The sequence below is a fragment of the Oreochromis niloticus genome, linkage group LG6 (genome assembly GCF_001858045.2).
Source record: "Oreochromis niloticus isolate F11D_XX linkage group LG6, O_niloticus_UMD_NMBU, whole genome shotgun sequence".
Classification (NCBI taxonomy): domain Eukaryota; kingdom Metazoa; phylum Chordata; class Actinopteri; order Cichliformes; family Cichlidae; genus Oreochromis; species Oreochromis niloticus.
This window is the reverse complement of record NC_031971.2, coordinates 26,685,667-26,710,066: the sequence shown is the minus strand read 5'-3', so window position 1 is coordinate 26,710,066 and position 24,400 is coordinate 26,685,667.

The window sequence follows — 24,400 nt, the reverse complement described above, 5'->3', positions numbered from 1 at the left end:
TTAATCAATAATGTGCTGTGTGTGCACCGAAACTTAAAATTGAAAATCTGTTTGTTTGTATATAGTCTCTGTAGTTCAATACATGTTTCTCATAACTCCACATTTTAAGACAAAGTTCTAGTTTATTCAAAACTTTCTTTAAGCTCTTAGTTGCTTTTCATACTTATCAGGACATTATGACCAACTCGGTTAAGGGATTTTTCTATTCTTTTTGCTTGGCTGACGAGTTTGATTACCTGTTTTCCCAAAATTATTTCCAGTGTGTATTGCTTTAAGGTGTTTTGGGGATTTTTTTATTTTTCTAGATCAGACATAGCAGTATGAGAAAGTTGATGGCAAAGAGAGAGACACTGTACAACAATAATCAGTTAAATACATATTTCATCTATTTAATTTAGCCAAAAGCAGATCTAAAATGCATCTTGAATTTTCTTTATTAAAGAAAGTGTCCACAGTATGAGTCCAAATAGGAGGGAGAACAACCAATAAATCCTGGTCTGAGGAGCTCAGAGTGATATAAAGTTGCAGAATCTCTCTCAGGTATGTAGTTCTTAAAGAAATACAAACAACACCTAATTTAATTCTACATTTGATTAAAAGTCTTGTATTTATAATGATCTCTAGACAGCTTTTCTTATCACGTGTAAGCCAGCCAATCATTAGCAGATATTCAGCAGCTTTGCCTTCACGGTCTGGCAAAAATATATGGCTCATTCAGCATGCTGCAAATTCCTCCCACTAGTGTGTGGGATCATTTCCATCATAATCATCTGTGCACATGGCCCAGTGTATCTGTGCTTGTGGTGCACGTCTCTATTACAGAACTGGACCTGACCAGCTCACAACTGACACAACAGTTGTCTTCTGGAGTTGCATAGCATTCAGTATTGCATATAAAATGTAATATGTGAGTGTAAGCCTGCTTGACTTTAACAATGAAAAAGTGTGTATGTGCAGCACAAGGTTTTATGTGTGTGTGTAGGACTCTGAAGTAATTTTTAAAGCAGACAGGAGTGTAAGTGCGTGCATGTGTAATTACTGAAGGCTGGACAATGTATTGGGATATGTTACTGACTTCACCAGCTACAGAGACCCATGCAGCTTCAAGCTGAACATCAGAGGCAGTTGCTGTGGCGATCTGTCACCATGGGGACAGGTTTCTACTCTGGGGGTGCTGCAAACAAAATGAATCTGTACCTGTACTTCCACCCTGCTCTGTCCCCTTCTGGTTCTTTCTCTCTCTCTCTCTTTCTCTGAAGTTCTGTAATGAAATGAATCTCTTTCGTCAGGATGTGGGTCAGCCTGCCTCCATTCCTTCTCACCCCACGCTCACCCCTCTCTACATTCTGGCTGAGATGGACTGCTCCATCACTGTCACAGGGTGCCCAGATTGGGTGCCAAAGCCACTAATAAAGACAAGAAACACATTTCGCTGGCTTATAAATACTTTTTCTCGGTCTGGCCTTTGTAGATAGATGTGTGTTTAAGGTGTGTGCCTTGGGAAGGGCTTGTGGAAAGTCCAATAGAGATGATATTAAATGTAATTACTGATTTAAAAATAGAGAAGAGTCTAACTGTGCACTCACATGCTCTCTGGACGAGTGGAGAAGACAGTCTTACAACTGCAATGCAAAGATGAAAAGAATACTAGCTGAATTTTATTGGTTTGTTATCTGGATTATTGATAATGAACAGCTTTTTAAATAATAAAGTCCCTCTAGATCAGTGATGTGAAACATTGATCTTAAGTGGGCTGGCGCAGTGAAACTCTCCTTTCTGTTAGTGTAAAGAGATTTAATTACATCCGTGTGATTCTTAATTTTAGAAAGTTTCAGTAGCATGTCTCAGTTTTTCTACATGATAAAGAAATGCTGCTGTAGTAAATGAGACAAATTTGTCAGCATGACTCACTGGGCTATACAAATGTGAGTGTGTAAAATTATAGAAAAAAGTTTGGTAGCTCATTGACAGCAATTTAAAAACAGAAATGTGTTAATTTATGGAAAAAATCTTATTTTATTTTATTTTATCTTACTGTGGACCAATTGTAAAAAGCATTTTTTAAATAGAAAATAATGAAACAAAACTCCAGGAACCTTTCTGTCATTGAATCATTTAACCTTTAGTTAATTATTTTGAATAGTATGATATAGGGATGGGTATTGATAAGATTTTCACGATTCCGATTCCATTTTCGATTCTGTTTAACGATTCGATTCTTTATCGATTCTCTTATCGATTCTTATTTTTTAAAAAGGAGAGCACTAAGGTCGATGAGCTTAGAATTTTGTTTTATATCTTCTCTTTGAACAAGACAGAAATTTAGGAGTAACATGGCATTACGAACCCAACAGTGAGATCTTAAGAGATCCACAGCCTACGGCTCTTCAATGGGGTGTCACGGGGTCCCCAGGAAAAAAAATTGTAAATGTAAAACAATAAAATAAATATTCTTCTGTAGCAATAACAAAGTATAACATAAATTATTCTGTACCAATTACACAAGAATATCCAGTAATGTCCCTGCCTACAATTAAACACATTCACTTACCGAAAATCGGGGGCATCTGCTGTGGCAAATGGGTGCAAGCCTTTGACCACAAACTTAGTCACTGCTCGGTGACATTCGTCTATCCTGGCCTGAAAGGAGACGCTACCAGTAGACTGCAGCGAGAACTGCCAGCCAGACTCTGTCTCTCTCATCATGGTCACCTAAATGCAGCGCACAGTAATGGTAAGTTTTGTAATAAGGCAGATCGCGCTAACATAATATGCACTGTTAGCTGATTATTTACCTGCCGCAGTAACGGGAGAGGACGTGCAAACGTTACCGCTGCTGCTGGGTTGAGATTCACGAGTCCGGAGCAGAATTAAAAACACGACATTCGTTTAAGGTTATCGCATGTTTTGTGAGCAAATGCTTTTGCATGTTCGTAGTGTTTCCTCCCTTAAATGAAATATCTACTTTGCAAGTATTGCAAGTTGCCCCGTTGTCATCAGTTCTCGTAAAGTATAACCAAACTTTTGAGCGTTTGAGCCACTTAGGCGCCCTGCCAGGTAAATGACGCTCCGCAACGTGGTGACGTCTTTCGGGGCAACTGGAATCGATAAGGAAATCGTTTGCAAAATGGCAAACAATTCCAAGGAATTGAAACAGTAGGAACCGGTTCTCAACAAGAACCGGGTTTCGATACCCATCCCTAGTATGATATGAGTACAATGTAGAATACAATAACAAACAAACAAAATAATCCAACATTCATGCTCTGCTTTTTTAACATTTTGTAAAGACATCCAACTGGCCGGATTGTAGTCTTTGCCAGGACGATTATGGCCCCCAGGCCTTATGTTTGACAGCCCTGCTCTAGATAGAATGTAGCTAATGCTTACAAAATTTATCCCAAATTTATCCCAAATTAAATATTAGCAGAAACTGATGTGTAATATGTGAATTTTCAGACATTTGCATGTCTTATTTCTGCAAGTCTTCTATCGAAATTTTCAACAACACTGAGTTGTTGTTTGGATACCATGACTTTCTCATTTAAATACAGTGTTCCCTCGTTTATCGCGGGTGTTACGTTCTAAAATTAAACCCGTGACAGGTGAAATCAGCGAAGTAGCGCACTTTTTTTTTACAATTATTATAGATGTTTTAAGCCCCTCACACTTTTCTAAAACAGGCATCGACATTTTCACACGTTTCTCTCTTGTTTAAACACTCTCAAAGTTCAAACCTTCGTAGAAAAAGAAGTCCAGTATTATAGAATGAAACCAAAGATCGAACCTTGTTTTCAGGTCCAGAACACGGGAGCAGCTAAGAGAGAATTCAATATTATTGAATCAATGGCACGGAAGTAGAGGAAGCAAGAAGACTAATTGAGCAAAGTTTGACTTATCTGACAGTTTGGTTTCACTTAATGCGCCTTATAATCCTTTGACGTCAACACTGTTGTGTTTGTTGTCTTCTGCCAGCGAAGATATATCGTTAGCTTCATAGCATAATTGCCTAAGTCACTTTGACCAGACAATGACTTAGGCACTTATGCTATGAAGCTAACGATATGTAAATTTGACAAGCTGAGAGCATTCGTACTGTACAGGAGACACGGCACGAGACTGATTGAAAATGGTCTACAGTCGAACAGGACGCAGAACACAATGCGCTGTAAAAAATAAAAATAAAAAAAAAATGCAAAATTTCACCTCCCAAAAATCCGCAAAACAGCAAGGCTGCGAAAAGTGAACCGCGATATAGAAAGGGACCACTGTAGTAACATAATTGCCGAAATCTTGGCTTATGGGTAGAAGAAATAACTTATCAAAATAAGTAAAAGTGAAACAAGAAATAGGAGACTGGGATTGCTGTTAAACTTCACTATATGGACAAAAGCACTGGGCCATCCATCCATCTATTTATCCATCCATTTATTTTTTTTTGCCACATATTTGGGTCCAGGTTACAAGGGGAGCAGTCCAAGCAGCCCAAGCCACCACCTCCAGTTCTGCCAGAGGGACATCAAGATATTCCCAAGCCAGCTGAATGATAGAATTTCTCCAGTGTGTGCTGGGTCCACCCTTGGGAACATACCCAAAACTCCTCACCTAGGAGGCATCTAGGGGGCATCCTAATGAGACGCCTGAACCACCTCACCTGGCTTTCTTGCTTAGTGACTCTACTCAGTGCTTCTCCTGAGTAATTGAGTTCCTCATTGTATTTCTGAGCGATCTCATTTCCACCACTTGTATCATGCTCACTCTTTCAGTCCCTACCCAGAGCTTGTGACCATTGTTGAAGCTAGGTGTGTAACCTGTAAGTAAACAACTTCTCTTTCACGCTCAGCTCTCTCTTCAACACATCAGCCTTACACGATGCCTGCATCACTGCAGCAATCAGTCTGTCATTCTCCCCCTTCACTTTCCCTTCAACTGTGACCAACACTCCAAGATAATTAAACTCCTTAACTTGGGGCAGCAATTACTCCCTGGACACCCTTTTCCAACTGAGAACCACCTCAGACTTTGAGGTGCTAACTTGCCTCCCGGCCACTTTATAACAGGTTTCAAATTTCCCTAATGCGAGTTGGAATCCACTGCTCAATTAAGCCAACAATAATACATGATCCACTAATAGCAGAGACAAGATACTAACTCCACCAAACCTGATAACCTGTACCCAAAGTACCAATAGCAGGACACCCTGAGAAGACAGTTAGATCCCTTCTCCAAGTCCACAAAACACATGTAGACTGGTTGGGTAAATTCCCACACACCCTCAAATATGCTCACGAAGATGAAGATCTGGTCCAGTTAGTCACAACCAGGATAAAAGCAGCATCATTCCTCCTGAATCCAAAATTAAATTAATGGGCAGAGTCTGCTGTCCAATGACCTGCACAAATCTTCCCAGGGAGGCTGTTGGAAATCATCTCCAGTTCCCCTTCTGCAAAGGAGAAAAGCCAATCAAGAGTCACAGTCCCTGACTTCCATGTAGAAATGCAGAGCTGTGTCAGCCACGACAGCCCCACAACATCCAGACCCTTGAAAACTCAGAGAAAATCTCTTGGCTAATCTTTGAATTTGAGTGTTTTTAGTCCCATAAAATCAAATACCTATCCATTGAGTCTGCCTTTGCAAACTCTGAATGGGTGATTTAAACAGCTCACTGAATTTGGGTGTGGTCACAAACAGGTCAGTTTGTGAAATTTCTTCCTTAACATATATTCCATGATTTACTGTGAGTGGTATTATTGCAAAATATAAGCATTTAGGAACCACAGGAACTAGCGTGTAAAAGTCATCAACGCTCTGCTCAGTTCCAAACCTCCTCTGGCATTAACATCAGCACAAGTGCTGTATGCTGGGAGCTTTGTGGCATAGATTTCCGTGGCTGAGCAGCTCATGTAGGTGCACAAAATAACATCTACACTTAATCAATACTCAAAAGCTACCAGGTCCCAAATTAGTAACCTTCATCGGACATTAGTAGAGCAGCTTTTTCTAGGCTGTCAACTGTGTGACAGTAGCTGGCTAGTTACAGTTGTCGTTTTAATTCTTTTTTTGTTCCATTTTATGGACGTTACTATCACATATATTCTGGAGTGTTAAACAGATGATGCAGTATTTGTGATCAATGCAACATTTTAGGGTTAATATCAAAACCAGCCTATTGCAAGATCTCTTACTTAACCTAACTGCTGCGTCTGGTGTTTGCATTATGCAGGAGATAATCATCAAACATGTCTTATAAACATAACCTCATCAAGACTTTCAGACCAGCCAGTCTTCATCATCAGTTCTGCTGTAGGAGTAGCAAGGACAAAGCCAACAATATGTTAAAGCAATGTTTATTTAATTCATGCACACACTCAAACTAAATTTTAATATGTATAGTGAAATAATTCATTTACATTTTAGAGATGATGCATCTACTATAACTTCATTTTTAAATGTGTATTTATCAAAGTAATACACATATAACTGTAGCACTCTATTTTCTAAATTATATTTTTTTTCTACAGCACTTTATTTGAAATTGTAAAATTGCCAAGTAGGAGCCATAATCCAAAGTAAGCGATTCTAGTAAATGTTGCCATTGCACATCCTATCATCAGACTCTGGCTCAGATCTCTCCTCAGCCGCTTAATTGTAGGTCAACAAGGTTTTGACTGTACAAATTACAAGTCAACCCCTATTTACTTGATTAGTTTTTTCTGAAATGGGCAGAGAGCCACTTGGCCCCTGGGTCTTGTTGCCACAATCCAGGTGATTACAGGAAATGAAGTTTGGAAGATGAAGTCACTCTTAAGCAAGCAGAGTTTAATCAGCACAAGGAGATCACAATTTATTGTCCTGTTTATCTACCAGAGCAGTCACAGACACTCGAATGACATTTGACTGATTGGACATTTTTGGGCTAATGGCTTCTATGGTACACATTTCAATACTGTTTATAACTGGAAACTCAGTGTAATTATCATGCACTATATATGCATGTGCACATGCTTTGTATATATTCCTCAGCTGGTAAAATAAATACAGCAGTTTTGTTCTTTTTTGACTATAACAGTACGAATATTTGTAAAATGTTTAAAAGCCAAAAAGGCACACAATTTATAAATATAACTATACAGAATTGTCTGACCCAGCAGGATCACAGCCTAAAGGCTGCAATTAGCATGCAAAGTGTGCACCTGTATTTTTGAGCACTTTTAAAGCACACTCAAAATCCAGTGTTCTCAGAAATTCAGCAAAATTACGTCTTTCCTCACTTTATTCTGCAATAATAGATGACGGCAAACCCAACAGGAGAGAGAGAGAGAGTTTCCATTCAGGCAGTCTGTTCACTCTGAAACAGTCCTGAGATGAGTTTGAATCGACCGAAAAATGTGAAAACCTTTTTGAAAACCAACATTTTCATCCAACATTATGCCAGCCCTTTAGCTTGGGTAGTGGTTCTTGTTGACAGATTGCTGATTAAGTCATTTATAGCATCTTTGGTTCCCTTTGTGAGAGGCTTCATTTTGAAAACTTCTCATGAAAACAAGTGTTTCCGATACTATCCCTATGAGAGGGAATCTGGAGCATTTGTGACAGGAAATATTTGCGTGACTGCAGGGATTCGTGTGCCTGAATGCATCAAAGACGAGCGAGATACAGTATACATTTTGTGTTGGCTTTCATGCATAATTTTCACATCAGTACAAAAAATAAACTGAGCCAGAGTCAGACAGGCAGAAGGCAGCAAAAAGGGGCAAGAATAAATAAATTATAACAGCGCACAGAAAGCTGTCATTGTGATTACACCAATATTTTTATGGGGAAAATAAAATGGCAAAATGCAAAACGCATCATATGAACAGGGTGCCTGTATTTGATTAGGCTATATTTGTATATATGAAATCCCTGCTTTATGCTACACTTTATGCTACACTAGGTAAGAGTGGTTAGAGACTGTGGTACGATCAAAATTAACAGTGTGCAATGAGTCTTGTTGCCTTTGAAATGGTTGTTTTGTACACAGCAACCAGCTCTGTCATCAATCACAGTCAATTTAAAGAAACTTTGATGTGTCAAGTTGGTGATAGAACAGCAAAAGGAAGGGGCCAGTGTACAATCAGCCTGCTATCAGTTTGTGACTGAATGGTTTCAAGATAGCAATTATATTCAGTCTGTTTATAATAATAGGGCGATTAACTGTGATAAATCAGTGAAAATTGCAATTCCTTTGACAGTTACATATACAGACATTCATATAAAACAGAAATTCACAGTCACTATTCTGGTTATATTTCTAAGTCGAAGCTGCCAAGTACCTACAGTATGTCATTTTGCAGTCAAATCACCATCCTGCAGCAATTTGTGGATTTCTGTTTCAAGTCTATGAGGTTCTTGTTGGGCTCTGGATGTCAGCAGAATCAGCTTGCAGCCAGTTCAGTCGAGTCTCCTGTTGCAAAGAGACGTGTAAGTGTCACTTTACAGTATGTGGTATTCCCAGAGAGTGTTCCTATTGAACTGCTAAACACATCAGATTGAGATTAGGTCCTGCCACCCTGACTACGCCTAAGCAACTTGGCCTGCATAGTGGTCATAGTGGGCTTAAATCTCACCTGGGGCCTTTCTGTGTCAAGTTTGCATGTGCACCCCATGTTTAAGTAATCCAGCATCCTCCCACAGTCCAAAGACACGGACAGGGTTATGTCAGTTGGTGATTCTACAGTAACCTTATCTGTCTCTGTGTGTAAGCCCTGTGACAGATTTGACCGGTACAGTGTGTAACCTGCCTCATGCCCTATGACAGCTTGGACAGGCTCCACAACCCTGAATTGGATAACTATGAGAATATGGATAGATTTTCACACTTGCCTGAGCCTGATCTGAAAGTCTTAGCATTTTTGCTTAAATGTTTCAAATGAAAAAGAGTTATATAAAAAGATGAAACATTAAGTTTAAATTAAGACATTTTATATAAATGCAGCTACCATAATATCTTATTTGAAAATGATAGGTCTGATCCTCAAGTTGAATCTTCCCACTGAAGCAGCATTCAAATGACACTCAGGTAGCCATTATTCAAATGTTATAAACAGTATCTGGCTGCCTCTCAAATTTCCAGGACAACCTTGTTTACTAAGTAACACTGTGATAGTGGGAGAAGAGGCGTCAGAACTAAGTGCACAGGTCAGACTGTTGTCAAAGATGGGCTTTCTCAGCATTAAACGATGACTAAAGGTAGATTCTAGTTGCATCCAAAGCACAATTAAACAGAAATGCTGTAAAAATAAAGCCGTGTCTCAGAGGCTGGTCAGAGGTCTCAGAACCACTTTTAAAGCAGGAAAGCAAGGCCAAACACCTAAGGTAGGCTAGGATATACTTGCATTTTATACTTGATAAATGGAAAAATTCCTTTTTATATGATAAAAAAAAGATACATATAGTGTATATATCCAAGTTTGGCAATGTTTCACTCCTTTTAAGTAGGACACTACAGCGAATAAACTCCTGACCAAGAAGAAGCACTCTTTCTTCAGTTACCTGCTTCAGCCACTGATTTGCATTTCTTTCTTTGCAAGAATTCATTCTGCAGCAGGTTAATGATACATCTCAAAGCTTTGCAGGAACCACTTGAAGACCAATTAGCCAAGAAGCCCTTTGAAACTTAACAAACCACAACATGGGCTTATTCTGCAAACTTGAGGAGTCCCTGACAGATTGAGAAAAGGGGGGCATTCCAGATACCGAATAATAATTAATTTCTTTTTTAATTATTCATGTCATGTCATTTTTATTCATGGAAATACGCTCTCGGTATACAAATGAACAAAAACCAGCATTAACAAATCAATCAGATATGCTCTTGTTTCTAATGGGACCAAACAGTTCTTTGAGATATTTAAATCTATTGTGTTTTCCTTAGCTTTGGTCTATGTGTGGCATTAAATTACTTTATATTGCATTGTAACGTTTTGATCATTTTGATTTGTCAGATTTATAAAAAGAAGTAGACAGACTCATCAAAATGACAGCCTCAAACTATGCCACAGCACCACGTCAACAAAAACAACAGATGCAGAGCTTTCAACAAAGCCAAACATTTGAAGGCTTTTTATGCTGCGCTGCTACATTTCAGTCCATTACATCAGGCAGGTTTCTGTTATTTATCTCAGTTCAATCAGTTTGTAAGAATGGTAACGGTGTAATCACCATATAATGTTCCTAATCATCCTCCTAAAATGCCTTGTTTTACTATGTGCTAAAAGCATACTTATGTCCCTTCACACCTGTTTGCACAGTCCATACCTCTGGCCTTGTGATTAATGATATTACAAGGTGCAGAGTAAATGAGAAAGGGAAGCTAGCCCACCTCGGCATAGAGTGGGAAGTCTATTTTTACCACAGTGACCCGTTCCCAGTGGTTACCAAGACAACAAGTCCGCCATTGTCTAATCAGATTTATATGTACTGGCCCAGTACAAAAACAAGCACGGCAAGAAAGAAAAAACTTTTCATGAATCTCAGTGTCATGAGCATTACATGAACACCATCCCTGCACTCAAAGAGCACCGTAAGTGGCTGCGCCAGGTAGTGGGAATGCATTTATGCACTCAGGAACAGCATTTATCTTCCATGTTCAGCTGGCACATGTTCCAATATCCCACACGAAATATAAATAGCCACTAGTGACATCAGAAGACATCTCTACATTTATGAAAAATTGGAGAAAACTCATAACTTTGCAAGGCATAGCTTGACATTTAAATAAATACACATTTAGTATAACTGAAACTGCTTTATGTGTCTTTATGACTGAAGTATGAAGCACTGGGAAAAGTGCAAAAACATTCATATCAACATTTAGATAATTCACTGTTTGACATGTCTTTTTTGTGCAATGTGTACTGAAGCTGTTGTGTGAGATTCAGTGACTTCTTGGAGTCGTGACACCACATTGTGTTTACCAGCAGCGCCGCTGCACGGAAGTGCTTCTCTTTCTGAAGTGTTAAAACAGTGTATTTTGGAAGTCTGGATAAGCCAAACTATATGTTTTCCTCCAGCGTTTCTCAGCTAAGATAATCACCTCTTGGCTTCTACATCCCACTTAATACAGAGACATGAATGCTTATTTTATTTGACTCTCAGGCAGAAATTGAATACATGCATTTCCCAAAATGTCAGGCTCCTCCGTAAATGTCAAAAATGTTGCAGATGCATCAACAGCAGAACACTCGCTCCTGGCTAACTACTTCAGAAGTACATTAAGCACACACACACGCACACACATATAGTAATGGTTGCTAGTATAATACAAATAGAATATTTTTCATATATTTAATGAAGACTATTTCCTCCCAGTAAAGAAACGGCTGGAGGCATAGGGAAACAGACAGTAAGGACAGTAGGACAGAAACAGGGGAACAACGGGTTCTTGATTTTAGAGAGAGAGAGAGACTTTCATCAGTTTATGAACTACAATGTGGGTGGTGATATTGACTGGTGTTTCATTACTCTTGAATGGGCTATTGATCAACCTGTTATGAAGTTTTGTGTATTTCTGTAAGACACCCTGTACACACATAGACATAACCAAGTCCACAAACATGTGGTGTTGACAACAGGCTGGCTGTCAATGCAGTGATTGATTGGTGGGCATTTTGTCTTTCTCCATCCATCACTCAGACATGTAGAGATGCCCACACGCAAACGCACAATAAAAGCGCAGTACCAAATTACTCCCGCCCCAACACTCTGTCTTTCTCTCCCAAGTACACCTACACATTTAAAAACACACACGACTGCGCCAACATACAAAACCTTCAGTGTCTCTCATCTGCAGCCTCCCATCACAATGCTATCTCTGCTCATTATGTCCCCTTTGTGTCCCTGCCCTCCTGCCAAGAGCCACAGGGGCAGAGCTCCTATTGTTCCAGGGCCTGCCTATCAAGCCGCAGTTCAGGCTTTCCAAGATGAATATTACCATAACACTAAACCTGTTGGCATCTCAGGCACAAAATAAAGGAAATACCAAAGGTGAGCTGAGCAAAGACCACAATACAGCTCCACATAATGGCATCTTGACATTTCCAGAGTGACAGGTAATAGAAAGCTAATAGCTTTCTTTATCAGTGTGCGCGTATATGCGTGTTTGTGTTTATAGATGGGGTTTTTTTTGGAGTGTGGGCATACAGAAAAGCATGAGGACATGTTTATGGTTAAACAGCTGTTTTATACAGGCTTGTCATTTTCGAATTTACATGAAGCCTTCTGCTTCTGCATTGGAAGAGACGAGACCCAAACAGCGACTTCCCAGCCGTAGCTTATAGGAGGAACATCGAGGACTGACAGTTTTGTCAGGCTTGGTATTTCTCCACGTGCTGAGGAAATATGGGGCTCTCTAATAAGTGTTACATGCTCCATTTTCGAGGATGAACGTTTTTTTGGTCCCTACAAAATCAAAAACGCAAGATTAATTTTTTTGAGGGTTTAGTTTTTCTGCTGTAACCTACTGTGAGCTACATTTATGTATAACTAAAAAGCACTGTTAAGAAAAGCGATAAGATATACTTTTAGATTAGATGTACTTTATTTAAACCAGATTTGAGAAAGTCTTTGAAATAGCTGTATCATTGGCTAACAAATGCAGTGTGAAACATTATCTAACTGTGCAGAGGACATTATGATCAGAAGCTGTTAATGCTAATAGGCTCTGTTCAGCTCTTTGCTTTAGGTGCTATATTTGGGTTTGGAAAAGTGAAGAGGAGGGATATACTGCATTTACTGGGCAAAATATGTTGAATGTGGATCTACCAGGCAGAAGGAAAAGAGGAAGACCACAGAGAAGATTCATGGATGTAGTGAAGGAGGACATGCAGAGGGTTGGTGTGACAGGAGAGGATGCGAGGGATAGGGTGAGATGAAGGCAGATGTTCTGCTGTGGTGACGTCTAAAGGGAGCACGAGGAGAAGAAAAAGAAGATCATGTGCTGAAAAGAGTGTGGTATGAGGTCCCACAGTCTAAAGCTGTACTACAGTATATTTGTTAGGTTCACTGGTGTTGCTGCACTGGCTGTAGGTGTGGATGTGAGTATGAATGGTTTGTGTCTCTCTGATTTAGCTCAGTGATAGACCGGTGACCTTTCTGGGATGTATCCCACTTCTTGCCAAATGTCAGTGGATAGGCTCCAGCCCCTCCACGACCATGAATTGGATAAGTGATTACAAAAATATTTAGATGGAAATTCAAGCCATCTAAAATAGGGTTCCCATGATATTTTTTGCTTACTGAGAATTTAAGCCAAAGGCTGTACTTCAAATACATTATGTCAGTTTCATATCAAATGAATTGTGGTGGAGTACAGAGGCAATATTCTGAAAACTGCCACCGTCCAAATTTTTCTTCACTAGCTGTATGCCTGTCTGCATAGATGCCAGTAAGTGTTTTAAAATATTCATCAGCCTATTCCCCTCAATGCAAATTTGATCCACAGCACCAGATTATACACAGAAGCTTTAGCCAACTCTTCATTTGCAGAAGCTAACACACACACACACACACACACACACACACACCACAGCAGTGGTCACCCTGAAAACTCAAAGTCCCTTTTAGCTTTCAGCTTTGGATAAGGGTGTTTGATTGTGCTTCGCTCTGTCTCTGGCTTGACTCGCTCACTCTCGGTGTCTGACTCCCATCTGTCCGTTTGTCTTCACGGTGCCACTTCATTGTTAATCGGCCCCACTTACTCAGAGTGCTCGTGAAAAGTCTGCTGGCTGTTAGTATTCAGCTCTAGCTATGGCTTTGCCCATAAAGACTGGATAAAGGGACCTTTGCAGACCTGGCCTAAAAGACGGTATTTCTGTGATGAGGTACGCAAATAGTGGAAACAATACAAATGAACCACAATAGGTAACTGCTCTGGTATCCACTACAAGCACATGTGTTTTGGGTAAATCCTTTGATTTTATAACAGCTAAAACATCTGAGTCTCGATTTATCCTTAATAGTGTATTTTCTATTTTTCAGGACATGTATTACTTGTACTATGCTAATTTTACTTCCTAGAACTATTTTTACTCTACAACAAAAGTTGCTGCAGAATTTTTAATCTCAATTTTTTCCACACTGCGTAAGCTTTTGTGATCATCCCTGACCTTGAATCGTATGCACAGGAAATGCAGTCTGGACATATGCAAAAACATATGGAAGCAGAGGTGCATGAAAGTAAAACGATGTACACAGACGCAAAAGAACCCGGGCATGGATACAGATGGACACCCACAAAGTTTCTCCCTGTGTGTCAGCATGTGCCCAAACTGTGTGCACAGAGGCTCAGAAGTACAAAGGCACTCACAAGGGCATAGCATAACAATCCTCTTAAGTCTCCCCCTGTTGCCCTGAGCTTTGATCAGTATCCTCCACACTCGGCGACCGCCACACACAGACAGTCTGCGAGCATCTCTCTCTCTCTCTCTCTCTCCAGGCAAAATGATTGCACTGGAGGTCACACTCTCAAAATTTAAGACGCTGCGGCGGATGATAGTAAAATTATGCACTCTTGCTTATTGGTCAAAGTCACCAGATACATACATTTCCATATTCATGCCAGTTATTTCCAGTTAAAAAGGTCATCTTCTCAGAAGCTATTTGCATAGCAGAGGGGTGCACAGGGAGGTGAGCCATAGATGAGTCACAGGAACCGTGCCAGGGATGCTTCGGATGTGTTAAATTTTCACTGTCTTCAAATGCAAGCTGCCAGTTTTGTGACATATTTAATTAGCAAATTGTCGAAACAGATGGTACCTTAGAAATTCATATTACAATTGTGCCTATGATAGCTTTAATAATTATATTATTTTATGTGCTAAAGTGTTTCCATGCATTTTTTATTTTCAGATAAAAACAAACAAACAAACCTCAAATGGTATATACAGTATTAAATATTACAGTGTGAAGAGTACTTGCTTTTGTCTCCAGTGTCTCCAGTACAAAACACTATGTGGGGATATTTTCCCTTACAGTGCTAAATTGCTTTGAAGTGCTACTGATTGCTCAACATTTATCACATTTCTGTTATAAGATAATTAAAGCCCGGTATTAGCTTATTTATTAAGACTTATTTGTCAAGTTTTTGAGGACGGTGGTACTTTGATTCTGTTGTGGTATCTATATATTTGGAAAAAAGTATTCTGATTTGGTTGGGCATCTGTCGGACATTTTTATGTATTGAATGTTGGAAAGATATAGGCTAAAATAATCATTACCCACTAAAAAAAAAAAAAAAAAAAAAAAGTAGAAGGGAGATAAACAGAGAACCACTGGACTGAATTAAAGAAGCTTCCCATGTTGACCTTAACTCAAATTTCCCAAACAAGGACTGCAAAATCCGTCTCCTGCCCACTTACATAGAAGAAATCAAGCATAACAGGAAAAATATCTCTTTGTTTTCACACACAGTACGATTTAAATTGTTTGCTTATTTAGTCTTGTTCTAAGCCCCCACACTTTAACTTCTTCTTGGCTTATTTGAATGACTTTAGTGATTAAATCAAAACAAAGGACATGCTAATCATTATAATCCTCTATCAAGATACAGTGCTGTTTGATCAATAATTACATCAATTACCCTAATTAGCACTGGAAAACACTAAGTTCAAATTCAACTAATAACAAGTATTTACTGACAAAAAGTAGCACAGCTTCATTCGAAAGATTCCTTCGAGAGCTCGTAAACTTACATGATGAATATTCTTTCCCTTGCTATAGCCACACTACAGAAAACAGTTGATGGAGATCACTGCACAGTCAGAATTACTGCAACTGTGCAACTTGCAGTCTTGTTGACTTTGAAATGATTACTTTGAGGACAGGGACCGCTTTCAAGACATCTTTGGTGCATCAAAATGGCAATTAAGTCAGACTGCTATCAATCTACCAGTAGTTTGCGATTTGAATGAGATAAAGTTGGTAATAACATGTGATGTGTTTGTCATAAAGGTGCAATTAACTGTGATAAATCAGACAAAACCACAATTCCATTGCCATCGGCTTACACAAAAATTCACAGGAAACGGAGATTAGAAAGTCGTTAATCTGGTATTTTCCTATTTAAAGTCAAGGTTGTCAAGTGGTTATCATTTTTCAGTTAAATCAACATTCTGCAGCAACTACAGCACTATTTGTGCGGGAATTTCTGAATTTCTCTTTGGAATCTGACATTCTTGTTGGACTCTGAATGTCAGCAGAATCAGTTGGCACAAAGCTGAGTCCAGTCTCCTATTTCAGAATCCAACAAGAAGACACGAGTCAGAGACATGAGACGTGTCACAGTCTCAGTGGCACAGACCAGCTGAGATCGACTGCAACATGTTGTCAGTTTGTCTGTGTAAATGCATAAATTATTTGCAGACCATTGCAAATATCACTTAAATTGATTGCAGTCAGTCTGAGTACTGATTGCAATTGTTTGGAGACAGGTTTTCTTTCATCAGGCGACCTGTGCTTTCACCTTGCGATCAAAAGTGGTCACCCAGATATTGAGGGTATTGCACGTTCAGCCTCTGGGTGCAACTACATGCAATCAGCCTCTAACAAAAAGGAAAAATAGAGTCACTGAACTGGACCACTCAGCTGTGTAGTGTTGTTGTTGGCTATTTATATCAAGTACACTTGTTGTGCAGCTAAATAAGGACAAGAATTTATTGGTTAAATTTTAGTGAGTGAAATGGTATATGCAGACGGGTTAAATTAGGACATAACAATACAGAATAGTAACTTACACATTACACTATAGATTTAGTGAGTGATGAAATCTGATAGTCAGATCAATACATTTATTATTGTTTGCTGCACCCTGGTATTTCTTCCTGCACACTGCATCCATGCTCAGTAATAAGACAGTAATGTCAACCCATGGTGTGGATTACACCAACACCAGATCCTTTTCTCATCCCTGTGGTGCTTCAACCTCCAGCACAACAGCAGGGGAGTGAGCATATATGTAGTAACTTTAAGTGGCAGGTAATTGTAAATGCAAAGTTCAAAACAGCTCAACAAATTTCACCAAACGCAAAGTTGTTTTTTTAAAAATGTTTGCAACACAAATGCATTTGCAAGGTAATTGCAGTTACTGTATTTTCCAGGTTAACAAAAAAAAAAAAAAAAAAAAAAAAAGTTTTGGTGCAACACTAAAAATAAAAAACGCATAAGAGAGGACGGGAGAAAAAGATGACCGATTGTCAGTTTTGGCCGGCGGTCATAGGTTCTGTCCAATAATATGACGCGAGACTGGAGTAAAATACATCCATGGATTGGCACTTTATTCAAGAAGGAGCATGATAACAGCACAAAAAACACTAACTACAACTAAACAAAATGGCTTCCTTTTATACTCTACCTTTTCAGGTGAGCATCCGGAATAGCCCAAGTATGGGGGTTAACTAATCAAAATGAAAACATAACCCTCCACACAAACAAACATACAATAACATTAAAGCACATCACAAACATATACATATTTCCGACACGTACTATAAACAAACCAATAACATAAGCTTCACCCATTACTATATAAATTAAAACCCTCTTAATCCATACTCCCTAACCTGGCACACTGGTCTGCTCCAAGAGCTCTTAAACAGGTGATTGAGCCGCTTTCAATCTTTTGCTCCACATCCTGCAAGAAGCAACCCGGACAGGTGAGTACCTTTATAAGTTCTCATTTCACATATATTTAGGTTGACAAATGATTAACTGCAAGCAGCTCTAACTTTGGCTCTTCTCTGACACAGGTAGGATGGCCAGTCCCACTGTCTCTTCACTGTTACAAGCTGTCAATTTAATCGTATGTCAAATAACCTAATAAAGAATTCATAAGAACTAATGTGTTTTTCTTTATTATACTAATTTAAATTCCCAATCCATCAATTAATTACTAACAATACAAACAAGGTAATGGAACCCCTGGTCTCCATTACATTTCCTCCCCCTTCCTGAAACTACTGTACTTCAATCTTCATACATACGTGAAAGACAGTCTGCAACACAGTTAGATTTCCCTGGACGATACTGCACTGTGAAATCATAAGGTTGCAATGACAGATACCATCTCGCAACACGCATGTTGGTCTCCTTCATCTTGTGCAGCCACTGAAGGGCTGTCTCCAGGGTGAAATGTCTGCCTAGAAGATAGTACCTCAGTGACTCCACTGCCCACTTCATAGCAAGACACTCCTTTTCCACGGTGGAGTATCTAGACTCTGTCCTGAAGCTTTCTGCTGAGGAAAACCACTGGGCGCCTCACTCCCTCCACCTCCTGCAGCAGCACAGCTCCTATGCCTACTCCAGAAGCATCTGTCTGCAGTGTGAAAGGCTGAGTGAAATCCGGGCTGTGTAGAACAGAATCACTTGTGATGGCTGACTTAAGGTCAGTGAAAGCTCTGTCACAGACTTGTCCACTTGACCTTATTCGGCGCCGACGCTTTTGTCAAATCCGTGAGAGGTGCTGCCCTCTCTGCAAAGTGGGGGATGAATTTACAGTACCAGCCCACTAAGCCAATAAATGCCTGCACCTTCTTCTTTGTTGTAGGGACTGGATATGCATGGATTGCCTCCATTTTCCCCACCTGAGGCTTCACCTGTCCATGTTCAGCCACATATCCAAGGTACTCCACCTGCGTCTGTGCGATCTTACACTTGTGAGGATTGATGGTAAGACCAGCAGATTTGATTAGCTTTAGAACGCGACACAGGTGAGCCACATGCTGCTCCCAGGTCTGACTAAATATCACAACATCATCTAAGTATGCCACAGCAAAGTCTGATACATCCCTCAAGACCTGGTCCATCAGCCGCTGAAACGTTGCTGGTGCCCCTTGGAGACCAAACGGCATCACCCTGAACTGAAACAGCCCAAATGGGGTTTTGAAGGCCGTCAGTTCCCTTGCCTCTGGAGCTAGGGCCACCTGCCAGTAGCCCTTGCTTAGGTCCAGAGTGGTAATGAACTTACTTCTCCCCACCCTTTCCAAGAGCTCATCAATGCGAGGCGTTGGATAGGGGTCAAACTTTGAGACAGAGTTGAGATATCTCAAGTCAATGCAAAACCTCAATGTTCCATCCTTCTTCGGGACCAGAACAATTGGGCTGCACCATTCACTCGCTGATGTTTCAATTATGCCAAGTGACAACATTAGGTCGATTTCTTTCTTCAGCTGTGGCACCAGGCATTCAGGAATCCTGTAGAATTTTCTACGAGGTGGAGCATTATCCCTCAGATGGACTTTATGTTGTACCAGTTTTGTAAAACCAGGTTTTTCCTGGAACACATTTGGATCCAGAAGAGCCCTTAAATCTCCCTGCTGGGAGGGCTTAAGATGGGTCAGTGACACTAAACTTGGCCCTGATTTGCCTGTGGGGAAAAAACTGTTCTCCCTCCTCTTCGTCCTTGACTGCCCGAACAAGACAATGCTGTTTTACCTGCTGCATAGACTGCATTGGCTGCTGCTGCAGGTGGGCTGCGTGAATTCTTTTAACAAATTAATATGGAAGACCTGATGTTTCTTCCTCCTGTCAGGCATGTACAGCTCATAGTTAACCTTGCTGAGACGTTTTGTAATTTTGTAGGGGCCTTGCCACCTGGCTAGCAGTTTGCTGTCTGTCGTAGGAAGCAACAGCAACACCTGCTGTCCTGGTTGGAACGTCCTTTCCCTGGCCGCCTTATCATACCAGGTTTTCTGCTTGTTTTGAGCCACTTTCATGTTGTGCTGTGCCAGTATTGTTATTTGTTCTAGTCTCTCTCTCATTTTCAGCACATAAGCTATTACATTATCTCCATCAGGCTCTGGATTCTCCCATTGTTCTTTCAGCAGGTCGAGTGGACCTCTCACCTGACAGCCATAAAGCAATTCAAATGGTGAAAATCCTGTAGAGGCCTGTGGCACTTCGCGATAGGCAAACAACAAGTAAGGCAGCCACTGATTCCAGTCTGAGCCAGTCTCTGTTACAAATTTGCGCAGCATGTTCTTTAGTGTCTGGTTAAAACGCTCCACCAGTCCATCTGACTGGGGGTGGTAAGGGGTGGTTTTAATACCTTTTATGCCAAGTAATCTATATACCTGCTGCAGAAATTTAGACTGGAAATTTGTGCCACAGTCTGTCAGGACCTCTTTAGCTATACCTACTCTAGAAAACAGCTGCAGGAGACAATTGGCAACCTGTCTCGCTTTCACTGATCTTAGGGGGAAAGCTTCAGGATAACGAGTGGCATAATCACAAATGACCAAGATGTAACGATTACCTGATGAGCTTCTTTCAAGGGGCCCCACTACATCCATTCCTATTCTTTCGAAAGGTGTATCTATGACAGGCAATGGCTGAAGATGGGCACGGGCCACTCCTTTATTTAGGGTGAGCTGACATATCTGACACGACTTACAAAACTGCTGTAGTTGAGTGTACATGCCAGGCCACACGAAACGGCTTGCAATCCTATGTAGAGATTTGTGAAAACCAAGATGGCCTGCCCAAGGTACAGAATGACCAAGTTCCATGACTTTGTGTCTTAGTGCCTGTGGTAATGCTATGGCTTCAGTCTTGCCTTTACACTCATAAAGGACACCTTTTCTCAGCACATAGGTTGCATCTGCCAACACATCTACTTTCCCTTGCACCCGTCCATCAACCTCAGACACCTTATCAAACCAGGATTTTAATGATGGATCTGCCTGCTGAAGTGAAGATATATCTGGTGGGATATCAAGTTCCAGAGGGAGGTTGGGGCTCTGGTCTATTCCCTCTAACCTGGATGAACCCCTAAATTTGTCTCTTCGTCTTTGTGCTCGAGATTTAACTGGTTTTGCTGGGCTTACTTCTAATTCTTCATCATAGAAAGGTAGCTCTTTCAACGGGTCATTTGCACTCTGAGCTCTTGTAGTGATCAAACTGGGGATTGCACTTTCTGGCTGTGCCTGCAGGATAATGTCTTGCTTCTGTAAGTTGTGGTCCTGATCTACATGAACTGTATGCAAATATCCCAGAACTTCATTAGACACCAAATCTAGCAGTGTAGGTATATCTAAGCCCAATATGACTGCATATGGCAGTCTGGGTGCTAAAGCCACTGGCAGGAGAAATGTCTGGCCACCTACAGTCAAATACACCTCAGCCATGGGATAATCCTTCTCATCACCATGTACACAGCTTATTTTAGTCCTTGTGTCACTCCATAGCTCTCTTGGTACTAGACTAGCCAAAACCACTGACTGAAAGCTCCCTGTATCTAAGAGTGCTTCTTCACGCTGACCATTAACAAGTACAGGTGCTGTTCTTACTGCTTCATGATCAGGACCTGGCAATGTGGGTCTGGGGGCTGAGCACAAAAGGGATGGCCTACTTTGTGTTGTTGCTGGGCAGGTATACTGAGTGTGGCCTATCAGGTTACAGTGATAACATCTAACATCTGATTTTGAACCTGAATGTGACTTTTTTTGTGCTGTTATCATGCTCCTTTGTTAATAAATTACTAACAATACAAACAAGGTAATGGAACCCCTGGTCTCCATACACCGATCATTTTCAACGGTAAAAACTGCTCAGGAAGTGTAAACTGATAACTGGAAATTTAAATCTTACAGGGATTTAAATCTTACATATCTTCTAGATTTGTAAAAATCAGAGGATATGTGTGAAACAAACTGAAATACACTAATTTTGTCTTGTTCAAAGGCTGAACGAAAATAATACACTCCGTTGTGTTGAAGTGTTGTGTAAAATGAACGGGTTAGTTTCCAGTATGTTGGTGAAGTTTACTGCAATGCTCTATACTGGACTCATCCATAGCAGCCTGTAGTGTTCATGGTCAGTGTTAGGTTAAAGGATAAAGTAGCAGGCAATTTAAATGTAAGCTGTTGATGCCAATTAGATTTACTCAACAAATTCTACTTTTTATACTAACTTTATAATGTCGAGGACTTGGATAGGAGCTGTCATAGCTTATGTAAAATCTGCTTATCTTGTTAAATGCAGTGGGCTAGATCCACAAAGACCCATGAATGTCAGAGCAACAGAAGCATAGGTCAGCTGATCACAGAGTATACACAAAGAGATCTACTGGAGGTAAGATTACAAATTACTGTGTGACTTATTTCTAAGTGATTTAATAGTTGCCTCAGCTGCCAAATCCCACTTCAAGTCCTGTATATGGCCACTGTGAACCTGTATCTTACATAAATGCTTCTTGCACTGACCAGCAACTATAACTTAGTAATCCACATACTCACATTTTTGTCCAGATATGGTCACATATGATTCCCAGAAATCCAAGAGTCAGGCTGGAGGGTTTCTAATGATAACAAATATTCTCATCCAGTCTTACATTTGCAGTATTACTCGTGCTCCCTTGACTAAGATGCTACACAGCCAGCCCTGAAAACTATTTACTGCATGAGGTTCTCACAGCCAGGTTTGAAATGTACACCCCATTTCATCACTATAGTCATTATCCAAACTGAATACTCAGCCTGCCAGCCAAAACTCCAGTCTGCGCTCAATTAGCCGGGCACTGCCAGCCCGTCCAGATGGCCTCGGCCTGGCTCAGCCACCATGTGGCCAGCTTGGACTCACTGAGACAGAAGGGATCATTTCGCCATTCCTCTCTGCATCCATGCATGGCAAACACAAACACACACATGCAAATACGCTTCAAAAACAGACATATGAGAGCACAATGTGATGAAGACAAATGGCAACAGGGTCACTTTTGTTTAGAATGACAAATAAGAGTACTTACTAACCATAAACTTGCCTACAGTTTATACTGTGTTTTATATCCCCGTATGAAAAAAGCTCATTGTATATATTAGTGTTTTATATATCTCACACTATGATTTACACATTTTCTCATAGCTATATTTTTCAAGTTGTGACTTTAGATGATGATTTACATTTATAAATTAAATAAAAACCAGGATTCAAAATTTCGTTTTTGCGTAAAGGTTTGAAAAGCTTCACATCATCAGTTAGCTGTAATATGGCTAAAGTTTGGAGAAGCACTTAGATGTGTTTGCTGTGACTTGCAGCCAAGAAGCTATTCCTCCTGGGGTATGTGGTGCTGCAGAAACACAGCAGCAGGTGCTTGAGACTGATCAGTAAAAATTTCAAATATTTGGATTCAGCAAAAGGCAGAAGGACTGGAGAGAGCTACAAAGATGAATGTTTGAAGACTACAGCGAACAGTGGTAAAGGTTTCTTGCAGGTTTTGGCTGCATTTCAGTAAACTAAGTTGGGGATATAGACTGAATCAGTAGTCTCCTCAATGCTGAGAAGTACAGGTAGATTCCTATCCATCATGCAATACCTTTGGGGAGACATCTGGCTGGCCTCAAATTAATTTTGACTGTCACAGGAAACGTATAACCAAAGTCATAAAGAATTATCTTCAGTCACAAGAAGAAGAATGAGTCCTGTAACAGATGGTACGCTCCTCACAGAGCCCTGATCTTAGAGTCAGCCTGGGATTGCACAGACAAAAGCAAGTGATACAGCATAAATCCAAATAAAAACGGTGTTCTCCAAGACGGGAACAATCTAATCACCAAGTGCTTTGAAAAACTCTACTAGTGGATTTATTTGCAGTTTTATAGAAAACAGCATATAAAAAATATTTAATGGGCTATTTTTTGGATTTTGTACAATATTAGCTGATAAATATAACCTTTATTTTAGCATGCTTGTTAACTAACACCTATTCAGAGCTTATTATTATTTTAAATATTTAATATATTCACTTTTAGAAAATTAGAATAGGGTGACACGGGGACAAAGAACAGAGCTGGTAAACAGTCATGAAACCTGCAGCTATGCTTTTCTTTCTTTAGTACACGGAGCAATTACTCAGGCATTGTTAGGATGGCCCGTGGCAGCTGGATTAAAATAAGAGGCTCGGGGCAGAGATGAGGACCAACCAGGTGTTTATTCATCAACATTAAACAAATGCAAAACATAACACAAAATGAAACAATGTAGCCCAGTGGTGGGAGATACTTCCAGCAAAAGCCTCTAATGTTAACTGGCAGCCTTTTATAGACTGCTGCTAATTGACCCTCAAGCCATGCCATTACCTGGGGTACACGCTAAGCTTAACTAATAAACTAAATACACAGCTTATCTGATCATATTTATCAACATCCAATCAATACTATAGAAATAATGACAAGTTAAATATTTCCCCACTTGGACTACACCCTACAGTAACAATAATATGGGTATCTAATCCCCTCTTCAATTACATGGTGCTGCCTGGAACCTTTAAACTGGACTCAGGAAGCCTGGGGACTCTTTTGGCTGGCACACCCTTGGGAGGAAAAACTCAGGCAACAATCTTGTAGTCAAAATATTCACTTAAGGTATAAAT